We start from the raw sequence: 24,617 nt of genomic DNA, 5'->3' as shown, positions 1-24,617 counted from the left end.
GACCGAGTGTCGCGGGAGCTGAACGAGGCCGCTGGAGCGATTGCGCAACACACGCCTCACGAGCAGCGGGACTTTTATTATGCCACAGTCGCCGGCGCCGCTTCCGCTATTCCGGTCATGAGTATGAGGTAACACAGCTCTGTTTATCATATTAGATATATTCGAGTGTGTTGAAAATGATGTTATAACGTTACTCTATGTGTTCGCTCGGTGAAGTACACTGCAGTAAGCTAGATCGATTTTAGAATAACATTAAATACTGGATGGCTTGTGTTGATAAATGGCATGCAATTAATTTTAAAATGTATTGTATGATGGAGAAAATACTGTGTTACTGTTACTAAAAATAAAGCTGCATCTGATTATGCTATGTTAGCTACTTGACAAAATAGCTGTTTTTCTCTGAGGCATGGTAAAGCATGGTACTCGCAAAAAATCAAGAAAATTAGATTTAAACAATAAGACTAAACGTGCTGAGCTACATAACAATAATTCGTTTTTTTGTCTATAAATATATCAAAACAGCTGTTCCCTTGTCTATTAAAACATGTAAATTTTAAAGCTCCTTTAGTGTTTACATGGTTTCTACAAAATAAAACCGGAAACCGAGGGTAACATGGGTATGACGCAATTGACAGGAGACTCCTCACACGTCCCGGAGCCTTGGTTAAAATTGTAATTTTCTCACGATTTACAAATAGTTGGAAACATTTGGGATATTGTAAGTACTCAAGTGAACAAAATATATAACACTGGCCTAGTGGTTTTTGGATATTTTACTGCAAAATTCTTACATATTGCACCTTTAAGTATTATTTTGCATTTTAGACACATTTTAAGCACAAAGTTGCAAGTGTATTATTATTATTATTAGTTTATATATAACTGAGTCTACTTTCACCACGTGTTAAAATGTGTGGAAATGATGAGTTTGCTTTCTTGTTCTTCTTTTTTAAGTAATGGTTTTAAATGCATTTGTATTCTGTATAATATATATGTAATTTGTTTTATATTTGCCTGGACATTAATTTTAAGCCTCAACATAAAATGACGTCACTCCTGTTCACTAGGAGGCGCTGGAAAGTAACACAAGTACAGACAAGAACGCATATTGAGAAACGGCTTGAGTCTATGGAATCCCAAACCTGCCAATATTAAAAATAAATAAATACATAAATATACAAAGAAATTTAAAAAACCAAAAATAAATATATAAATATACACAGAAAAGCAAAAAAAAAAAAATAAAAATAGTAATAATAATAATTATTATTATTATTATTTATACATTCATTTCCTTATTTATGTATATATGTTTATTTTTTCCACATTTATTTATTTTTTCTTTTATTTATTTATACATTTATTCATTTCGATTTTTATTTATTTCTACATTTCTTTATTTCTACATTTCTTTAGTTTCTACATTTATGTATTACGTTTCTTTGTCCGTAGGGTAATGAGGAGGGCGTGGTTTACCTCAGACATAGCAATCGAGCTCAGAGTAGGCGAGGACGAAGCGTTGAGGCCACAGTGACACCTTGTGGTGTGGCCGAAATACAAGAAGTGTAGCCTACTGACGAGCCTGCGATACTGGGATGCAGGCACGTGCACACATTGACATAAAAGGGGGCTTGAGCACCTGCCCTTTTTCTTCCTTGAGAGAAAGTGCCCTTTTTTCTGGGGTGCTTTTTAAAAAAAAAAGTATGAATGAATATATATTCCTGTTTGCGCACAGCTTCCCTGTCAAAAAAATATATTTACTGAATAATAATAAAAAAGTTCAGACGTGTTCTGTCGAGTTCAGATGCCCTCCCTCCGCGACACGCTATTCATTCCCGCATGCACGCGGGGATGAGATTAAGGGTGAGATTATTTATACGTTTAACGCTGCGTTAATAATTTGACCACCAGCAACGCATCTGCCTGATTTGATGTGCGTCATATTATAATTTCAGTTATTTTAATGTGCTATGCAGTGCGTTATGAACCATGGTAAATATATTTGTAGGGCTGTCAATACCGGAAGTGGAGCATTCCACAGATGCGGATCCATGAACCGCATTATTAGACAGTTTAAGCATAATTTTGCATAATGCTATCATTCTTAAATCTACGCTTACACAGGAGAATACATTAATAAAAGTTTAAACCCTCGCTCTGAGTTTAAATGTTTTGATGTCCACAAATTCTTGTTCAAGACGTTACAGTGGCTGTAGCATTTCTATCATAAAGAAGTGGACGAATATTATTATTAGGCTACTGTATTATTTTACTAATATTATGTTTTTAATTATGCTGGTTGACCAAAAACAAGGAAGCTCGATATTTATATTTTGTTTAATATGGATATTTATTTTACACAAACGCATCGTTTTGTTTCAGAAGGGCTTTATTAACACTCCGGAGTCATGTGGAGCATATATTTATGATGGATGGATGTGGATGGAAGCACTTCGTTCAGCTCATACTCGTTGAACCCTATCACTGCCATTATAAAGCTCGGATGCGTCAGGATATTTATTAATATTTCTCCGATTGTCTTCATCAGAAAGAAGAAAGTCATACACCTAGGATGTCCTGAGGGTGAGTAAAGCTTGGGCTAATTTTCATTTCAAAGTGAACTAATCCTTTAATAATTCAAACTCAGAGCCTGGCCCTCAGAGTTTCATTCACGGAAAAACACGGGAAACAAAAGAGAAGGACAACATTAGTAACATTAGGCTCCTTAAAGTCAGACAGCGTAATCTCACGCTTACCTTAAAGTTTCCGAAAATCTGCATGCAAAAGTCAGATATCTCAATATGTCTCATGAAATTCTTCCAAAACTAAATTTGAGCTGCTATCCACATTCATTAATAGCTTTATACCTGAGACAGTTTCATACTGAGGTGAATCATAACCATTAAAGTCTCATATCCATTATGTTTTGTGATTGCTTTAGCCTGGTTTCTCATGAGATGTATGCACACTATTAAGTGTGCTTTATATTGAGTAAGTGTCTTGTTCTCTTTTCTAGTGCTTACTCCTCACTCACAACCTCTCTGTGGCTACAGCTGACAGGCTGTCGGAGATTTTTATTGCTATGCAACAGACTACAGTTTCCATATCTTTAAATCCAAGTTTGATTACAATTAATAATCTTACATATATAATAGTATTTTCATTAAAACTGTTTGCTTTTAAACAATACCCTGATGTAGAATTGAACAGCTTTTTCTGGAACACTTACCTGTAGGGCAAACTAACTTTTTGCCACAACTGCCAGTGGCCGGTGACTTAAATATTTTTTTACTGGCCATTAAACTGGTTTTGCAAAAATAGCCATTTATGACACCAACATTTTAGATTTTTTAAAGTGATTTTTTTGTTTGATTAAAATTAAAAACACAGGCAGCAGCAGAAATATTAGGCTGCCATCACTTTAAGACCAAATGCACGGATCCAATATACTGATACTGTACACTGTTTACGTTCACTCAAGCCATAACCGACTATGTTTACTTCGGATGTTTGCATAAAATGCGCACACTAAACTTCCCACACAGCGCATGAGTAACGAATTGAGTTCCCTTTTGCGTCGTGTTGCACTTGAATATTTAAATTGGCAAGGCTTAAACTTTTGTGATGATGACACACTGGCCCGTCAACTGTCCCGAGCGTCGTTCATGTTTGTTCACGTTCATGTTCTCACAACAATGCATTGTTAGAATTCATAAAAATGTTATCGGCCAACTGACGATTGACACCGTTTCATATACTCATCAACACCGATTTTACTCTCATTTGGTGCTTGGTTAATTTTAAAATTGTTCATTTTAGGCCCTGCTTACCTGTATAAGACTGGAGTTTGCACACCATGTGTACATCATTAAAAACGGATTTGTCAAAAAATGTTATTTTTTCTTTTTGAAGTAGACAAAGTTAGCAAGTGCACTTTTAATGTGTAAGATCCCTGTTTGTTTTTTTTATAAAAAGTACATTTTATAAACTCATTTTTAATCATTTGTTTATTATTAAGAATAATTACTTTTGTCTTTTGCACTTTTTTTGTTTGTTTCAAAGACAAAAGAAAATAAAGACCATAAACTTGTCTTATGCTTTGTTTATGGTGCATGATTCCATCACAAGTCAAAAGGCACTTCCTGTAAATCAATTCTGTTAAAACACTTTTATTGTCTCTCACTTTTACTTACCTGCATTAGTAAGTATAGAGTCCCCAAAATGATGAAATGTAAACATTAATTTCAGATTTTTTATTTCAGATTTGCTTTTACTGGCTGGTTGGACACCAAGAGCTCTGACACGAGGGTGGATGAAATGGGGAGCTCTGATACCTGGACATCTTGGGGCAGCCATGACATGAACACCTGCCACTGGGACGAGATCTGGCATTTGAACAGCCACTGAGGCAGCCGTGACAAGAACGTCTAGGACCAGGCAGTCATGACAGGAAGCTTAGAGACCAGGGTGACTGAGACGACCTTGAGGCAACAACAGGAGCCTTTGAAGTGCCTGTGGCAGGAATCACTGGGGCTGCCAAAACTGGGAGTACTGACATCAGGGCGGTTGAGACAGAGAGCTAGCCAAGACAAGGAACCTGGGCAGGAACCTCTTGAGTGACTGGAGCAGACATGAGTTGGCCATCACAGAAACCTTTCGAGTGGCCATAGGAGGAATCTCTGAGGTTCGACAGACTGGAATGACTGGAATATCTGCGACCAGATGGCCTTTGGTGCTTGCTCTGGCTGGGGCCTTTGCAGGAATATCTGTGGAGGCAACAACACCATTAGGGTGCCTGTGGCAGGACTTGCTGGGAGCACTGGCATTGAGGAGGCATTGACAGACAGGTCTGGAAACCTATTTAGTACCTGTGGCTGGCATCAAGGTGGTTGAGAAAGGAGCTCTGATGTTGTGGAGGTGGAGACAGACAACATTCGTACAAAAGTGACAAGAACCTCAGGAATGGAGTGGCCAAGATGAGGGAGAAAACAAAAAGGGGTAACCAAAAGAAGTATGTACACATCCCTCCGGGAGCAGTACCGCCAGACGCAAATACTGCTCCCTTAAGCCAAGGCGCAAGACGCAACACAAGGCTTGCTCACCTCGCAAGACGCAAAGGCGAGAGGAGGGATGGAAGCGTCTCCCAGCCCTCCGGGAGCAGTACCGCCAGATGCAAATACTGCTCCCTCAAGCCAAGTCGCAAGACGCTACACGAGGCTTGCTCACCCAGCAAGACGCAAAGGCGAGAGGAGGGATGGAAGCGTCTCCCAGCCCTCCGGGAGCAGTACCGCCAGACGCAAATACTGTTCCCTCAAGTCAAGGCGCAAGACGCAACACGAGGCTTGCTCGCCCCGCAAGATGCAAAGGCGAGAGGAGGGATGGAAGCGTCTCCCATTGCAGCCCGCAAGACGCCAAGCTGCTATGAGAGACGCCAACTGGAGTGGCCTTATGTGACGACCTGAAACAAAACAGAAATAAGACTCAGCAATGTCTTCTCATGAGAAAATAAATGTTTTTTTAGCCGATCTAAGGTTCACTACCTTAAACCAGTTGTGGGACAGGATTAGCCCCAGTCCAAGTCGTCGACTTGGCTTGTCCTGCAGGAGAGCCCTGAGTAGATGACAGCATTCTGTGCAGGAAGACGGGAGGGACGTCTGATTATTACCTTAAACTTTACAACTGCTCTATTTGATCATGTTAAGATGTTTTGTATGATTCTGAATGATTAATTCTAGATCTCACCTGTTGACAAGCCAGGTTTGGACCAGAGCTTCCGTTTAAGGAGCAGCAGGTCATAGTCACTTGGGTAATGTCCGCATAACATTACAAACATCAAAACCCCAAGTGACCATGCCGTCGCCTGCCTGCCATAATACATCCCCCTCACATAGTACTCTGGAGGGGAGTACACTGCTGTGCCTGGACGAAAGAGATTTTGTCTGATGTGTAAGTTTGATTTACCTCGTAACTCATCAAGTGCCAAACTGCAGCTTTGGGTGACAACACATACCAGAGTATGACCTGTATGGCGAACTCCTCAATATGTCCCCACATCCGAAATCAATCAGCTTGACTTCGGATGTCTCACTGTTAATTAATAGGTTGTTCAGTTTTATGTCCCGGTGGAGTACTCCACGAAGGCAGCACATGTTTGCCGCTTGAGTCGCCTGCCGCATGATTTGCCTTGTTTTCTCTTCGTTGAGTCTCCCACCGTGACGCTTCATGAACTGAACGAGATCCTCACAGGGAGAGGGACATTCGAGGACCATTACGAAGTGGTCAGGGCGGTCCTGCCAGTCCAGCAGCCTGATGATCTCTGGCGTGCTGGGACCTTTATTCGCCAGGATGGTGAGGGCGATCTCTCTTGGCAGGGGGTTTGGATGATCAGGCTAGAAGACAAACAGTTTTCATCATCAATAGATGGAGGTGGTTTTCCAAACAGGGATTTGTTATTAATATGAGATGTTTTATAGTGTAATGTACTTACAATTGATAAACATTTTGTGTCCCTGGTCTTCGTGACATATTTCAAAGCCACCTAATGAAAAAAATTAGAAGATACACTAAGAGGACATAGAGTAGAAGATGACGATAAGACAGGGCAAACATTTGCTGGCTTGTTAATGTGTTATTTATTTTTACTTACTTTAAGATCATCATCCAAACGTCTCCCTTCATACACCACACCAAAACCACCTTTCCCAAGCTGATCGCCAACACTGTAGCGGCTGAAGATGTAGTCTATTAAAAGATAAAATAACATGACACTTCACAGTCGTGAGAGGAGGGTCTTGTGACATGCTAAATTTAATCTAAAACTACAATAAATTTCTATAAAATTTAATAGAGAATATATTGAATATTTACAATTTTAACATTTGTACATATAGACATGTAATCATGTTTTAACATCATGGAGTAAAGATCTCATCATGGCATCGATGTGGATTTTGGTATAATATTTACTGATATTTGATATTGTGTGTGATTGTATTGATAGTGTACGTTTTTACATGATCAAAGTAGAAATGTAGTCATTTATATTCTCATAAGATGGTCGTGTCATTTACCATCACTACTTCTTCCTGCCCATGCTACCTTCCTCTTCTCTCCCTCATCCTGCTGCAGCTTCACCTCTCCCTGACCTGAGCTGCTCTCTGGAGGATGTTTTTTGGCAGCTCTGAAGAAAGAGGTCAGCCTCCTCCACCACTTCTTCTTCCTCTTTCTTTTCTCCTGCACTCTCCCTGACTCCTTCCTCTCCTCCTCCTCACCTCCTCCTCCTCCTCTCTCCATCACCCTCCTCTCCTCCTCTCCACCTCCTCCCTCTCCTCCTTCTATCTCCATCACCACCCTTTCCTCCTCTTCACCTCCTTCCTCTCCTCCTCCTCCTCTCTCCACCACCCTCCTCTCCTGGCCGTTTCCCTCACCAGCACCAACAGGGGTCTCATCGCGAGGATGAGGATGTTGAACCGCCGTGTTGATGCTGGGTTTTGGGGGTGTACTTGGATGTTCATCGTACACCTCGCCAGTCATCGGACTCACTTTACAAACTCGCTGTCCCATCGCTGTGAAAAATCACTCTCGACCACTACAACAAACCCACAAAGAGTGTAAGAATGTCACGCGTTATAAACCCCGCGCGTTCTATTCGAACGCGCTCTATGACATCATGGGACACACACACACGCAGCGGCTTTGAGCGTCTCAATAATGTGTTAATGATTCTCTATCAGTCCCGTCAATAGAATATACTATTAAAAGTGTATGTTTCAAAAATAAAACATGGTTTACAGGTCCAAAATCTTTAAAGAACAGTGAGATAAGGCAAATATTACATACATTAAAAATGCGTAAGATATGCACATAAATATGCATTATCCAGGTGTTTTCGATGTTTTGAAATATATTTAAATATTTAAAATAGATATTTTTCCTAATATATCATAGTCCAAAAAATATAATTTATATATTTGCTGAATGCAATCTACTAATAGGAGTTGTTGCTGTTAGCCTATTTTTGTCTGGTTTGAAATTACAACAAATATAGGCTAATTGATAGCCTAGTTTTCGCCATTAAATAAAAATAAAGGTAAATGCGACTTTTTATCTCACATTTCTTAATTTTTCCTCGCAATTGCATTGCGATATATAAAGTCAGAATTGCGAGTTATAAAGTCAGAATTGAATGATATAAAAATAAAAAAGTGTAATAAAACAATCAAGTTGCGAGTTTAAATCTCGCAATTCTGAGAAAGAAATGGGAGAAAAAAAGGTCAGAATTGCGAGATAAAAAATCGCAATTACCTTTTTTATTTTTTATTTGGTGGAGGAAACAACTCGCATGAAAAAATACGATAGTAATTTATAGTAAATAGTGTTTTTGAACCATACAGCTAGTAAATTGTAGTAAACTCTATATATAGTATTTACAACACTTTTGAATGAATGACAGCATACTGTAGTATTAACTATAGTGAACTGAAACTGTAATAAATACTGTAGTATACTTTAGTTTTTACTACAGTAAACTGTAGTGTATTGTAGTATTAAATACCCTATAGTTGTAGAAAACTTATAGTTGTAGAAAACAGTACTATTGGGTAAAGTAATTTGTTTATATTATTACTATATTACCACAGCAACTAGAATTACCACAACAAATTAATTCAAGTACTTTACTATAGTATGGTTCAAGAACACTATAGTATTTACTATAAATTACTATAGTATAGCTTCCATATACATTTCTACATGTGGCCAAACTTCTATAGCCATCAGTGTATTTGGCACATTGTTAGTTTCTCCAGTAGAGGGCGTCTATTTAACATGTAATAGATTTGATTTTATCGTGTTCAGGTTGTACTGTGAAAGGTTTATTGGTGTAAATCTATTCTTTACCATATTAAATTGATTTTACTGTGTGAGTGAGATCGTGGCAGTGCTCTACAACTCTTTTTGCAAACTGTACATTCAAACCCACATGCGAATCACTCTCTGCTCTCCTAGAATTCCCATTTTCATCAAATCTCAAAGTCATTTGCTTCTGAATTTGCTGAATTTTCTCGAACAGCAGAACCACACACCAAATCTGCAGAACCATACACTAATTCTCAGCCTTAGACTCAGTTTTCAATTTCATAAAACACTTTTTGCAAAACACAACACACAATTCTCTATGTAACACACAAAAATCTAACAGGAAGTGTCTTGATTTCCTTTTTCAAACAACCATTGTTTCTGTCCAACTACACATGGTTTATGTGTTTCTTTTCTTTCATACTGTGTAATACTGTATTCACAACCACAAATGCTTACAGTAAAAAAAAAAAAAAAGTTTGTTTTCAATCTTGCTTTCATGTTTACCGTGCATTTTTCAACAATTACTTTCAATCTTGTACAGAAATGTACACAGGAGCTCATGAAAGAAAAGCTTTAGGTTTTGAATAACTCTCTGTATATGATATATCCAAAAATAGAATATTATGGCAAAGGTGTTTGCAACGTAAGACAAATGTTTGCTTTTGAGATGTGTTTTTGATATTTTGAATGCAGTGCTTCGTTTTGCAAGAGATGTGAAGCATTTTGCATTTTGTGTGTCCAATTCCTGGATTTGTGTGTAAAGTAAAAAAAAAAAAAAAAAAAGATTAAAAAAAATGTCTTCTGAATCTGTGACTAAGACATGCCAGAAACATCAGCAGAAGGTGAAAGGTGGAAGCATCTCAGTAATCGACACTCCAGGACTGTTTGATACAAAAATCAGTGAAAAACAACTGAAGGATGAGATTGAGAAATGTGTTAACATGTCTGTTCCTGGTCCTCATGTGTTTCTGCTGGTCATCAGACTGGACGTGAGATTCACAGACGAGGAGAAGAAAACTGTGAAATGGATTCAGGAGAACTTTGGAGAAAAAGCTGCTGATTACTCCATCATTCTGTTCACTAGAGGAGATCAGATAGATAAACCTATAGAGGAGTTTCTGACCGAAAACAGGCAGATTCAAGAGCTTGTTAGACAGTGTAAATCCAGATATCATGTTTTCGATTCACATATGAATCTTTCTGCCACCTGTAATGCATGCAATCCAGAAGTCAGTTCTCTTTCATAGCTTATTGTGCTTGAAAGGTCAAATACACACACAAATGTCAAAATGCACACTGTGTGGAGTATTCACATAAACACAGTCTGTTATTCTATATGTCTCAAGGGTGCCTTGCTTTATTACAGAAGACTGCCAGTCATGTGTGCAGTGACTGCAGTCAGCTTAAATGACATTTGTTTAATAAAATTAGGTTGACTAAGAAAAAACAAAATCAATTTTTCTAGATGTATTAAACTACTGCAGTCAAATAAGAAAAGTAACACAAATCAGCAAACTACAATCAAATCTATGCATATATCGAATCAAAATTGATTTTGAATCAAATCATAACCTCAAGAATCAAGTTGAATCGAATCATGAGGTACCAAAAGATTCACACCCCTAGACTGTGTTTATCATTCTCACTAAGTGTGAAAAAAATCAGTCAAAAGAAAGAAGATCTTCTACTGCCTCTACTGTCTACCCCGCTGTCTGCTCTTGGCATGGAGGGATAATATGCCAGCTTCCCTACTATTTAGCAGGCAAAAACAATAGGCTATATTAGGAAAGTAATATGTCTCAGTTCATAAAAACGTAGTTGAAAAGTACCTGGATGGCCTACTACCGGCGATATTTTGAAATACGTACAAAGGACACTTTACTATTCCATGAGGCTTTAGGAGAGGACTTGTAAATTGTGTGGAAGGAACACAATTTACATTGCAGTTTGGGTTAAAATTCTTTGAAGTTCAAGTATTAGCATTATAAACACTCAATTAATGCCAACATATGAAATTAAATTAAGGACATGCATCAGAAAAATTGGGAATGTTGGACAATAAATATATGAATATAACAGCTTGATTTTGCAGTGTTGTCTAATGTCCGTTAAAGCAAAAGTGTCCAAAAGTGGGAATTATGTGATAACGGACACAGCAATGCATCATCAACAGTGTTAATCAAACAGTGTTAATCTGCATTTACTCTTAAAGAGTTAACTTAACAACAAATAGTGAAAAATACCTCCTAGTGTTGGTGAAAGTAATCAGAGTTGAATTCTGCCTCGCTAAATGTACTCTGTTAAGCTCCGCCCCTTAAGCCAACGCCGAAGACCTGAGCATTAGTTCTCTCGCCGCCATTTTCTTTTGCCTCGCACTAAAAGGTAAGCTCTTTTAATTAACTTATTACAACGTAAGTTTAATATTTGATGTTAATAATTGTGATAATAATGCATAAGTTGTAGTTTTTTGATCTGGTGTAATTTGGTTTAAACTCGGAAATGTCGAATAGGTAACTTCGCTGCTAGTCAGTCGGCCTATGTTGGAGAAATGTGCTTTTTTCCGTCACAATGTCACGTGGTAATGATAAAGTTTAAATTATGTCAGTAATCTTACTTAATTTGACTTTCAGCTGTAGTTGGGTGTATCCGTTTATTGTGTTTATAGTTTTTTTTAAACGTTTAATTATCTAACGTCTCAATAGGGGGTAAGCTGACACATTTTTATGTATTGATGGTCGAAATCTTGCAGGTAGGGCTGTGGCTGGTGTTTTCAACATTTATAATGTAAACGAAACGTGTAGCACGTAATGTCGTTGTGGATTGAAATGTTTTAGCGTGTCTTACGACGTTACATACAGAACAAAAACATGTCAGAATAAATTATATTATGTAAACCGTTCGAATGTTATATAAACTATATATTTGCTACTGTTCAGCTCCCGACAGATTAAATGTGTCTAATTAAGTTAATCATAAATTCGATTTGTCGAATGCCACCATTGCATTTTTATTGAAGACACATTAGTTAGATGGTGCTGTGGGATAGCGTTAACATGGCCCAACACTGAGCAACGAAGAAGGTGATGAGGAAGGCGGAACTTTTTTTAATTAACAAGCTTCTCCTGTGCACTCAAACAAGTCCCTGTCTTCATCCTTTGACTCCACTGACTCACAGGATACACTCATTATTGAAGAAAGGTTTTCAAGTACACGAATGAGGCTAGAAGATGAAGCTAAAAAAGGTGGACAACACGTTTTTATTTCATTTGAGGGGGAAAGAAAAAAAACTGACTGTTGAAACTAATAAATCAATTTAAAAATCCAACATTAATTTGATCTTTATATGATTAAACATTTAGAAGAATATGTATAAATAAATCTTGTTTGAAGTAGTATTTTTACATACCATATTTATGTTTTTGTTTTGATTTTTTTTTTAATCGTTAAGCTGGTGGAATCCACTGCAGAAATCTGGTGGGGAGCTTATAATAAATGAATAGAATCAAACTACGTCTTTGGGGGATGAAACGAGAAAAACTGCCAATATCCTGTCAGCTGACATGACAGAAAAGAATGGGTAATTTTCATATTATTAACTGTGTGTATATGATCTTTCACTATAGTTTTATCATCTCATATATATATATATATATATATATATATATATATATATATATATACATACATATTTTTAAATTTATTTTGCAGTACATCACAACCAAGGAAGGTGAATGAGAAATATGCCAGAGTAATTGTGGTGTTGTTCCTGTATCTCAGTGACCCCTTCTTCAAAAATGGCTAGGTAAGTATCACACTTTTTCTTTTCTTTTCTTTTTTTTAAGTTTTAATTATTTGACAAGTTTTAAATGGTGTATTTTGCTCTTGGATTTTAAAAAAAATTTTCCCCCTCCTTTTTCTGTGCTTTTGTCTTTCTAAGGAGCATTGCTATGTTGGTGAGAGTGCCACCAGATATTTGCCATGGAGAATCAAAACTATACAGAGAGGCATTGCTAAAGAACAAGGAGTATCATTTAAAGGTACAAAATGAAATGAGAATTTCATTGTGTCGCAAAGGCAGTCTATGGAAGGAAATCTGACAGCATTCTGTCATCAAAAATATCATAATTTGTGTTCCAAAGAAGAACAAAAGTCTTATGGGTTTGGAACGACATGAGGGTGAGAATTTTCATTTTGGGGTGAACTAACCCTTTAAATGTGACTAAGGATTAACTTCATATAGCATTCTTTAAGCAGTGTTGATCTTAAAATGCTTTGTTGTTCATCAGGAAAAGGATTGTCTTGTCAAGGCCAGAAAAGACATCTACGTCTCAAATAGGGATATCTTGTCTTCTAGAAGGTTTGTTTTTATTTATTATTATTTTCTTGTAGTTTTCTTGAACATATTAGTCCTCTGCAATTTGCTTGGTTTTCTCAGAGTGAAACAAGCATTGAGGAGCATCTTCAAGATATCGCTGGAGGTGCTCAGCCCTATGCTGTGGGAAGAATAATTCAGTTCACCAGTTCTTCATTCTTGATCAACATGTCATTCCATGCAAGTCAGCCTCTTCTCTTGATGCCTTTGATGAAATTTTTAATGGGATTAATTTACCCAAAAATAAAAATTCTGTCATCATTAACTCTCCCTCATGCCGTTCCAAACCCGTAAGACCTTCGTTCATCTTCGAAACACCAATGAAGATATTTTAATGAAGTCTGAGAGATTTCTGTCCCTCTGTTGACAGTTTACACAACTAGCACATTCAAGGCCCAGAAAGGTAGTAATGAGACATTAAAGTAATCCATGTGACTCTATTGGTTTAACCTCAACTTTATACACGCATTCACACAACGACTGCTTTCATTTCAACAAATCACTCATGTGTCGTGGTGCTCTCATGTACGCACGTCCCGTTTTGCATTGCTTCATAAAACTGAAGTTAAATCACCAGAGTCACATGGGTTACTTTAATGATGTCTTTACTGCCTTTCTGGACCTTGAAAGTGGTGTAGGCTGTCAATGAAGTGACAAGTCTCCCAGATTTCATCAAAAATATCTTCATTTGTGTTCTGAAAATGAACAAAAGCCTTATAGGTTTGGAACGACATGAGGGTGAGTTATTAAGGAGAGAATTTTCATTTTTTGGTGAACTAACTTTTTAAGGCACACTTTGTTTTTAGGCACCACTTATAACACTTCTACACAAGATGTACACTTTCATTCAGACCACAGTGTACAACAAAGATGTTGACTGTACTGCATATAGTGATGTATTGTCATTTCATGCAGATGTGATGTATTTTTGTGCATATACGTGTATGTTTGAGACTGACAGCGTTTAAATAAATGTTTTAAATGTGATGTCGTTGAACTTGTTTTCTGTTTTGAAAACACCAATTGGGTTTTAAAATTTGAGAGAATTTTTCACTATTACAAATGTAAATAAACTCTACATAAGTGAAATATTAACACTAATCGGAGTTAATTTCCCCTAGTGTTAAACTCTAGTAACACTCTTCAGTGTTGAGCAGTGTTAAATTTCTACTCAAAATAGAGTTAATTTAACTCTGAAAATTTAACACTATGACGAGTCAATTTATCACCAATTCTGAGTGGGACCAAATACACTCGGGCCGAGTGTTAAATTTGACTCTTATAGAGTTAATTTAACACTGCAAAATTTGTAGCGTGATCCATTAAAATGTACAATATATATATATATATATATATATATATATAATTTCAATTCAGACCTAGATACTATTATTACTATTACTCCACTAGGTCTGAAATATATTGTTCGCTGCAAACATGATGATCTTAAATTTATTAATTATTAATTTACTATTAATGTGTAAAGTTGCATAATATGGAAATACTCAAAGTAGGCAAACTACGTTACCTCAGATGGTTGAACGGTTAATCCACAACTGGTAAAATAAAACATATATAAGACAATACAACATTTACTGTAGGAGCCATACAATTTACTGGTGACTTGATTTAAACTGTTCTATTGCGCTTCTGATTTGGCAGTGAAATTCGCCGTTTTTGGGTGCTTAAGATGTGAAGGATTCCATCAAAGAGCTTAGAACCCGAGAGGCGACACTTTGATACCTTTTGTGTAACAGCCACTAGATGCCGCCGCCATCATGGGCTGAAAATACTAACTGGACCTTATAATCCTTCACATCTTACGCAGCCAAAATCTGCGAATTTCATTGCCAAATCAGAAGCGCAATAGAACAGTTTTTTAAATCAATTAACCAGTAAATTGTATGTTTGTTTTTTTTTGTTTTTTTTTTTTAACAAAGCAGCTGATATAGTGTGTGGGGGTCATGGTAAACCCTGCATTGTGAACCAAATGTCCCCACTAGGTCTAAAATTACTGTTATTACCATCCTTTTGGTTTGGACATTTGGTTCACAACGCAGGGTTTACCATGACTTTTTTTTTTGGTCCCCATGAGGAAAACGGCTTATGAATCATACAAAATTATATTTTTATAAAATGTAAAAATGCAGAATGTTTTCTGTGATGGCTAGGTTTAGAGTTCGGGGATATAATATATAGTTATGAGAGAGAGGGGGTGTTGAAATTTGTGAACAGAGCAGCATAGAGTGACTGTATAACTGACTGTATAACTGACTGTAAGGACTGACTGTATAACATCAGACTAACCCTAACCCATTACCATGGTAGAGAGAGACTGCCTCATTACTGTAACTCACCCTTCATCTGTAAAGATCAACTACAGTATAAATTCAGTCATATGTTACAGTAAGAACATTTACTGTATTGCCAGCACACGCTGTTCTACACAAAATCTCACGACTGAGTCATACTTTACACCTTTTGATAACACACTGAATAGATATTCTTACAAACATGGATTTTATGTCAATTATGTAATTTAGGTAATGTAAGTGCATTTTCTAATGTGGCATCCGTAGCCTGTGTAATTATTTCAGCAACAAGGGTAACATAAGGATAACATGTATCTTGCATTGTTTGCTATTGAATTAACTGAATGTTAAAAGTACTAAAGAAGATCATACTGTTGTGTTCTGGCGATTAAACTAAATGTTCTCATTACATATCACAATGATCTTGTGTTTTGAAACAGTGATTATGTAGAATAAAAATATGTACAACTAGAATGAAAGCATGAGATCAGGATTTGAAAGAATGACTAGCTGTGTTACAAGTGTGATCAGTTTGAACAGAGTTTGCTGCCAATACAGTAAATGTTCTCACTGTAACATATGACTGAATCTATAACTGATCTTTACAGATGAAGGATGAGTTACAATAATGTGGCAGTCTCTAACATGGTAATGCCTTTTACAGTTTACAGTATCACATGGCATACTATAATGTAAAACAATGCCATCTGTCTCCGTTTTTCTGATGCATCTCTGATCAATCTGATGTTATACAGTCATTGACTGTTTCTTTTTCTTTGTACTCTGTCCTGCTCTGTGTTCACAAATTTCAAATTTCTTTGTATCTCTCTCTCTCTCACACACACACACATATGTTGGTATATGTGGTTTACAGGGTCTCTCCAGGGGCGTAATTATTTTTATACTGTACAAACTCTATCCCCATACACTAACCCTACCCCTAAACCTACCCATCACAGAAAACTTTCTGCGTTTTTACGTTTTATAAAAATATTATTTCATATGATTTATAAGCCGTTTTCCTCATGGGGACAAAAAAAAAACATGCCCAAACAAGGTCTAAAATTACTGGTATTACCATCCTTTTTGGGACATTTGGTTCACAATGCAGTGTTTAACAGGACCTCACACACACACATTTTGAAAATTGTTGTCATCATCTAAGACAAATTGCTTATAATTCATTACATTCGGTTATCCATATTGGAAATTGCAAATAATTTCTATAGGATCTATGCCTAAAGAAACAAAATCTATAGAAATCTATAGGTGTACCAAATGATTCATTGATTAATCATTTAATCAAGTCCAGTTGGATTAAATAATAGACAAATGTATTAAACTGAACGAGAAGAGATGCAAATAAAAAGTTTGACAGTAATAGCATTATGAAAGGCAGTTACTGTGAATGAAACATTTATATAGATGAAACACTTATTTTGTATTGTGAAAAGGATACTTTGTGATTTTGTGTATTGTACTAAAACGATTGAAAATATGCTGAAACGTTTGAAAAAAGTGCATTTTTGATGATCTGTTGTGATATTAGTACTAAGAGTTTTGAAAATGTACACCTTACTTGTGAAAATAATACCAAAGTGAATAAAAAAACCTGTAATTTCCTGACAGTTATGCATATAGGCTACTGGTATTATACTTACGCATTCACCTGCAATTTGCACTTTTTTTTAAAATTTGTTAACTTTGCAGGAGGGCACGCAGCACCCCAATTGAAAATCAAAAAGAGTAAGTACACGTTTACCCACCATTTTACATATGATAGTTTAATTTTGTTTATATAATTATTAGGGATGTAATGGTAGACATCATGGTTTGGTACGTAACTCGGTTTTGGGGTCATGGTTCAATATGAGTTCGGTACAATAGAAAAAATGTTCATACTTTAGGGTCCAATTCTCACTATTAACTAACTATTAACTTTAACTTTTGCCTCAATAAACTCCTAATTACTGCTTAATAATAGTAAGGTAGTTGTAAGTTTAGGTATTGGGTAGGATTAAGGGATGTAGAATATGATCATGCAGAATAAAGCATTAATAAGTGCTTTATAAGTACTAATAAACAGCCAACATCCTAGTAAAATGCATGCTAATAAGCAACTACTTCATAGTGATAATTGGACCCTAAACTAAAGTGTTACCGGAAAAGCAACAAATCCACAATTCTAGGTTACTTTTCATTTATTTTGAACAGACAGTAGTGCAAATTACAGTTTTTTCCACCTAGTGGCATTTAGTCCCCTGGTTGGTATAGTACAGCCTCCTTTGGTGTAGTAAGCACTAAGCAGTAAACAGAATACACTCTTGCATAGGTCATATTTTTTTGCAGGGCTGATAAAAAACAAACAAAAGATATTTGGTCACAATCAGCTACAAAACTGAAAAGCATCTTGTGTTATAAAAGTACAAAATAAATAAAATGATGAAAATAAAACTTGTTCATTAAAGGGGTCATATAAGTCTCTGGTGTTCCCAGAGTGTGTATGTTAAGTTTTAGCTCAAAATACCCCACAGATAATATTTTATAGCTTGTTAAATTGGTCACTTTTTGAGGGTGAGCAAACACGCTGTTTTTGTGTGTGTCCCTTTAAATGCAAACGAGCTGCTGCTCCTACAAAGAGGGCGGAGTTTCAAGAGCTCCTGTTAGCGGCTCCGATTACCTCAGACTCACTGAAAATGTCAGAAACTGTTCAGCCTTTTATGTTCAAACCGAAGGTGGACAATGATGGAGGGACTCGAGAAGAAGTGACAACATGTCGAATGAAACAGGACGCTTCTGAACGGTTAGTTGATGAATTTATGTACCTGATGTGGAGCAAAGAAATTATACTGACAAGAAGTGAAAGCCAATAGATAATATGTGTAATGGTTGGATTCCACAACTGATTAAAACATATGTAGACTAATTTTCTAAAAATGTGCTCACTTCAAATGTTGTTTCAACAAAATTTATTTAACAGATAATATATTTAATACATTTATTTCCAGTTTAAAAATATTAGTAACCGTGCACAGTTCAATTGTTCCTCTTTTTTAAGTTATTGCAGTCATTAGATTCAGATGTAATTCTATAAGCATGTGGATGGTATAATATTAGCTTACACATTGTTCTGATGTTGTTTTTCAAATTAAACTCCTATGCTAGGCTGTGTCTGTTAGCCACTATGTCGTCAAAGTGAGTTTAGAGTGTCGCGCGGGTAAAACCAGACAACTCTTCACATTTTACTCACTCACTCGGTTTGTAGCTGCTCTAGTCTGATTGATTGATACCATCAGTGGTTCATCATGGGACAGAGAAGTTCACGAGTACGATCTTTTACGGATAGCGAGCAGGTTTACGACCCAAACCCCAGCAGCAGCAGCACGGCGGAGAAACAACATCCTCATCGGCCTGATGAGAAGCCTGTTGATGCTGCTGAGGGAGAGGGAGACGTGCTTCCCAACTCGCGCCCGAAAAAGAAAAAGAAAGTGGGCAACTTCTTTAAGTGGCTCTCTTTCGGTGGGAAGAAAAAATCCACCAAAAACCAGAGCTCAGATCAGGGTGAAATGAAGGACCAAGATATTGAGACGGAAACACCCAGGAGAAGTACCGACGGTAAATGACACAACTATGTTATAAAGTCACTTCAATTTACACCTAAATGAGTAACAGGAACTTTTCTGCCCCCTACAGGATGGTTTTAAACAGACCCTCTATAATAATTAAGTGTAAAAATCAATAAAATTCTACTTTTTTGCACTTTAAAAATCAATAGATGAACAATTAGTAACTTACTTCAATATCAAAGCGTCGCTGTTCCCAATAAATCAGTATTTTACCAGTTAATTGACTGCTAGCTAACTTCTTGTGCTGATATTCTCCTCTTCAGATCAAAAGTCTCTACAGTCCATCTCCAGATCTGTAGAGGTCATTGATCTCGAGGAACCTCCTGCCGGTGTTATTCGAGTCCTTCCCGCTGCTGAGCCTCTGGTGCTCGAAGAGCTCCAAACTCATGTTCACGACGCTCCAGTCAGTCTGACAGCAGGTGAAACGTCTCCTCTGACGAAACCGCTGGACAGTAATGAAGTGAACATGAGACCTGAGGGTGAGTTTCCTAACACAGTCCCCAACAATAATCTCACAATATCTGCAAAGCAGCACCACTAAACATCGTCTTGTTCTGTTCATCACTTAATAGACAACATTTGCTGCCGATATGCAATTGGCCGTAAGCTGGGGCAAGGTGGATTTGGTGCTGTCTATGAAGGCACTCGTTTGGCGGATGGCCAGAAGGTTTGACGTCTTTTTTACTTAGCAAATGGTTTTTGATCTGAATTATCTCACTTTATCCAACGTAAGCCATCTACCTGTATCATATATTCACTCTTTAGGGCTCTTGATCTGTTAGAACTTAAACTCTCGCTTGAAATTTATGATACGACCTCTACACACATTAATTGCTTTTTGTTTTGTCCATCAGGTGGCAGTGAAATTTGTCAAAAAGACAAAACACACGGAGTGTATCAGCATTGTGAGAATAAGTGATTTTTCAATAGACAAACTCAATCGAGACTGAGTTAAATCCCTGTTTAAAACCATCTAACATCATATAATATTTCTTTCTTCCAGCCTGATCATCCCGAGCCCCTTCCCAAAGAAGTCGCTCTGACAATCCTGGCCAATAAAGGTCCAGTGACGGACATCATCAAGCTGCTGGACTGGCAGGACCAGCAGGACTTCTACGTCATGGTCCTCGAGCGTTTCTCGCACAGCATGGATGTGTCTCGCTTAGTGGAACGCAACGGCGGCAGCATCGACGAGAACTTTGCTCGGCTCATCATGTGGGGGGCAACACTAGCCGCTGATGTGTGCTGTCGCCGTGGGGTTTACCATGGGGACATCAAATTGGAGAACCTGCTGATAGATTTTAATAACCTCGAAGTCAAACTCATTGACTTTGGATGCGGCGATCTACTGACAGAATCTGCCTACACGAGATTCTGTGGTGTGTATTAGTTCTCAAAACTCTTGTGAATCAGTGAACTCATGCTGCGGTAGAGACTCACACATGGGACAAACTCTTTTTCCTCCAGGCACAATGATGTACTGCCCTCCCGAGTACAGGATGGAGGGCGAGTTTCATGGAAAGCCGGCGACGGTCTGGACTCTGGGGATCCTCTTGTTCAGAATGCTGTGCGGATACTTTCCAGATACTTTTGACCTGTACAGAATCAACATGAACACCTGGTACAAACCGGGCTTGACAGAAGGTGATTTGTTTATTACTTCAAGTACAATTCTAATGCTAAACTTCATAGGCTTTATAGGAGATGGCCGTATAGATAATGCAGGAATTTGTCGGCTTTCTGACATGAAGATCTTAGAATAAGGATTCAGTGGAGCGGATGTAAAGTTTACGGTAATAATCAGACATCTCTCCATCTTTCTGCACAGATTGCTGCCATTTGATCTGCTCTCTTCTGCAGCAGAAGCCTGAGCGTCGGCCTGATCTGGAAAGGATTGTTTACCACGAATGGTTTTAGGTACTGAGCCATGAGCTAGAAACTATTTAAGATGTATTTTGAACATCTCACCTGTTCTAAGTGTAATGAATTTAGGTAATAAAACTCATTTCTGTCTTTTGTTCCAGGTGTACACCGGTCACAGCCACTCCAGAAGTGACATCGGTTCAGAAAATCTCTCTCTGTTTGATGAAAAAAATCCACCAAAAACAAGAGCTCAGGATGAGATGAAGGACCAAATTACTGAGATGGAAACATCCAGAAGTACTGACGGTAAATGACAAACATTTTATGAGTATATTGAACTCTATGTAGTTTCCTGAAGCTCTTCAACGTCACTTCATAATTTACACCTAAAAATGAGAAACTGCAACTTTTCTCACCTCATTTCTGTTTTATTTGTTCCAGGTGTAAGAGCGGTCACTCCAGAAGTGTCATCTGTTCATCTGTGTGTCTGTGGGCTGAATCCAGCGGCGTCTCCATCCATCCATCCATCCGCTTTAGCCTCTTGCATCTTGGCTTGAAGTAGCAACATTAGCATCTGCCGATATTGCTTTCCGAAGGATGTGAAAATAAATAATTGTACTTTTGCAAATAATTTGAGTTTAGTTCAACTGAACAGCCGCAGAGGTTGCTTTCAGAGCCTTCAGAGATCTACTGTTGAGTTATCAGACATGTTACCATACAGTGCCTTCAACTTGTGTAAAATTGTATATTTTATACTTGATATTCAAAACAATAAAAGACATGGTTTTGCAGCACATAGATTAATCATAATTGATAAATGAAAATTGACATATTGCACTCCTTCAATTGAAACTTAAACCTAAATGTAAATCTTAACATTGAATATTTATTATAATAATAACATTGAATATTATAATATACTTTTATAAAAGACAATGATTTTATTTTGCAGCTATTAAATGTGATTGATGATTTTGCAATATTGTTCATAAATAATAATAAAAAGATTTTTTTTTTTTTACAGACTTTAGGTAGGCTGTTAACTAATATCTGCTCCTATGCATAATAGAGAAGATGAATATGTTTCATAAAAGTGTTTTGTTTCTGAAGCTTCTCCAGCATTGCACATTTAGTATGTTTCCCTAATCAAACACACTTGATTCAGGTCATCAGCTCATTAGTAGAGACTCCAAGACCTGAAATGGGTGTCAGACAAAGGCCCTGTCCCAAATGAAAAGCAAAGCCCTCGTGGTCCACACTTTCGTGAAGTAATGCGTCCTTTGACTGTCGGCTAGAAGTCTGCAGCGGCGCTCACTTCAGTGCGGGTTCAGCAGAAGTGCGCATTGAGGGCGTATAGGGGCACTCGTGAGCACCGTTCTGAAAACTACAATGACAAATGGGACACCCTCTGGTCTTGTCAAGTGCACATGAAGTGTGTCATTTTTGGGACAAGGCCAAAGGAGACATTCAAAATGTGCAGTGTTGGGGCTCCAGGAACAGGTTTGGGAACCACTGCACTAATGGCATCAGTAAAAGCAAAAATAACAAAGTAGATTCAATAATGTATGTGAGAGAATAGTTCCTAGTAATACATCTGTGAAAGTGTGCATCATCTGAAAAAAAGACACATACACTTTTTTCAGCAGGGTTATACTGACAGAAAAGTCTAAGTATATTTGGCCTATACTTAGTCTTTTGATCGAGATATAGGCCTACTTAAAAGTAAATTTATAAAAGAATAGTATAAAAGTACATTGTTTGAAAATATTGATTTATAAAGAAAACAGATATATTCCTAATTCTGAGTATCTGAATTTTTGTGTAGGCTAGTCCTCTGGTAATGTACATAGGAATTTACATCAAATCTACTTCACTCTTTCCTCGCCATTGACTGAATTTTCAGGCTATATACGGTAGGGGGTGCTGTTACACATCTTCTGAAAGAGTACAGAATCTCCAGATCAAAACGCAGGAGAAGAAGAAGCTGAAACAAGCGAGAAGATTACTCGCGCAAATGTAAAATAAAGCGATCATCAAATATTTAACAGCATATAAATCAAAACTGCCTAACGTTACTGAATGAGGACTATGAAGCTTTGGGGTGTTGATGGACTCGATCTACTCCATCTGTGTTTGATCATCGTTCTGAATCCCATCCAGACATAGTCTTTGACAAAAATGCAATTTTCTCAGCTTTTTGTTTAAAATGTTTCCTTTTTTTAATGAAACTTACCCATATTTAAGTGTTGATAAAAAAGGATTCATGAAGCTAGAATAATTTTTTTTTTTAAATTATGAGTTAAAGTACAGTTAAAGGTATTTCAAGTATAAAAAATAATACTTAAACAGGAACATAGTAGTATACTTAAAGTGCAAAAATAATATATAAAATGTAAACTATAAGTGTGATGTTATGTTCACTTAAAGAAAACTTACAAGTGTACTTGCACTAAACTAGTAGTTCACTGAGAGTATATTTCAAAGTACTTTCATATAGCTAAAAATGTACTACTAAAATAGTAAACTACTAGTATACTTATAAGTTTACTTGTAAGACAGATGCAGTACAAATGATAAAGTTTATACTGCTACACTTATAGTACACTTAAATGTATACTTCAATTGGGCCAACTATTGCGTGCTCTACAGACTCACCCAGCAGCACATCAGACTGCTTCGCAATTAATGAATAGCGCACATTTATGGGGTGGGGGTGGGTCGGGAGGGAGCACGAATCACAGGCTTAATACACACTACGTGGAAAACAGGATGAACGCGTCGCAGATAATGAGGTAATCTAAACCTTACGGCTACAGGACTGAGAACCCTGTCAATGGAAAAGGGACCAACAAAGCGAGGTGCCAGCTTACGAGAAGTGCACTGCAGAGGTAAATCACGGGTGGAAAGCCACACCTTCTGGCCACAAACATATCTAGGCGCATTGACGCGACATTGATTAGCGGCGTAACGTGTGCACTCTCTGTTTTGGTACAGCGCGGTTCTCACCCTCTTCCAGGTGCGTCAGCAGTGCTGAATAAAAGCTTGAACCGAGGGAACGGACGCCTCTGTCTCCTGGGAAGAGAATAGAGGTGGTTGGTAACCGAGACAACACTGAAACGGAGATAACCCAGTGGATGACGAGGGAAGCGAGTTATGGGCGTACTCTACCCATGGCAATTGCTTGCTCCAGGATGAGGGGTTACGAAAAGCCAGAATGCGAAGCATGCGACCAAGAATCTGGTTAGTGCGTTTGGCCTGCCTATTAGTCTGTGGATGAAACCCTGACGACAGACTGGCAGATGCGCCAATCTGCTGGCAGAACTCCCTCCAAAACTGAGAAGCAAACTGGGGACCTCTGTCAGAAACAACATCAGAGGGAAGCCCATGAAGTTTAAAAATGTGCTCGACCATTACCTGTTCAGTCTCCTTAGGGGAGGAAAGTTTATCAAGGGGAACGAAATGGGCGGCCTTAGAGAAACGGTCGACAATCGTCAGAACAACGGTGTTATTAGCAGATGAAGGAAGCCCTGTAACGAAGTCCACAGCAATATGGGACCAAGGACGAGACGGAATAGGGAGCGG

The 24,617-nt window shown here is 37.6% G+C and overlaps 1 protein-coding gene and 1 pseudogene across 1 annotated transcript in view; one reads left to right on the top strand and one right to left on the bottom strand.

Annotated features, from left to right (window-relative positions):
• Positions 1-3,636: 3,636 nt before the first annotated feature.
• LOC127517765 (serine/threonine-protein kinase pim-1-like) lies at positions 3,637-7,517 on the bottom strand (annotated as a pseudogene).
• A 1,854-nt stretch (positions 7,518-9,371) lies between these two features.
• The window catches only part of LOC127517762 (GTPase IMAP family member 9-like), an 86,464-nt gene continuing 71,218 nt past the window's right edge, over positions 9,372-24,617 (top strand). Inside the window, exon 1 of the mRNA XM_051903849.1 lies at positions 9,372-9,439. The gene's annotated coding sequence lies outside the window, so the exon portion shown is untranslated. The remainder of the gene's footprint in view (positions 9,440-24,617) is intronic.

This window comes from Ctenopharyngodon idella, chromosome 8, assembly GCF_019924925.1.
Source record: "Ctenopharyngodon idella isolate HZGC_01 chromosome 8, HZGC01, whole genome shotgun sequence".
NCBI classification, from domain to species: domain Eukaryota; kingdom Metazoa; phylum Chordata; class Actinopteri; order Cypriniformes; family Xenocyprididae; genus Ctenopharyngodon; species Ctenopharyngodon idella.
The sequence above is the reverse complement of the archived record's forward strand: the minus strand, read 5'-3'. Positions and strand labels throughout refer to the sequence as shown.